General features: G+C 33.9%; 1 non-coding gene across 1 annotated transcript; it reads left to right on the forward strand.

Annotated features, from left to right (window-relative positions):
- LOC143607622 (small nucleolar RNA snoR117) lies at positions 1-93 on the forward strand. Its single transcript, XR_013149004.1, has one exon. It is a non-coding gene; the product is annotated as a small nucleolar RNA snoR117 (small nucleolar RNA).
- The last annotated feature ends 220 nt before the right edge of the window (positions 94-313 follow it).

The raw sequence follows: 313 nt of genomic DNA on the forward strand, positions 1-313 counted from the left end.
TGCCGATGATGTATGATGTGTATTGTCCGTACCATCTGAAAGGTTTTCTTTAAACCTTGTTTGATTAGTACTCGCATTCCAATCCTGAGGCATCCTCTATTCTTTATAGTTTTATATTATTATTTTGTTTAATTAATTCTTGATTATTATTATTATGAATTTGTTTGGTAAAGGCAACATTTTAGAGTCGCTCGTTTGCCTGATTGATGGTAAATAGAGTGCTGTACGTTGCCGATATGAAATGGGACTGATATTCTGGCATTCTAGGACCAATCCTGTTTCTATTAATGCATTCAGATGTTCCTACAGTTTT

Source organism: Bidens hawaiensis, unplaced genomic scaffold (genome assembly GCF_021521415.1).
Source record: "Bidens hawaiensis isolate Kalapana, Puna unplaced genomic scaffold, B.hawaiensis_p1.1 tig00084208_1, whole genome shotgun sequence".
Taxonomy (NCBI): domain Eukaryota; kingdom Viridiplantae; phylum Streptophyta; class Magnoliopsida; order Asterales; family Asteraceae; genus Bidens; species Bidens hawaiensis.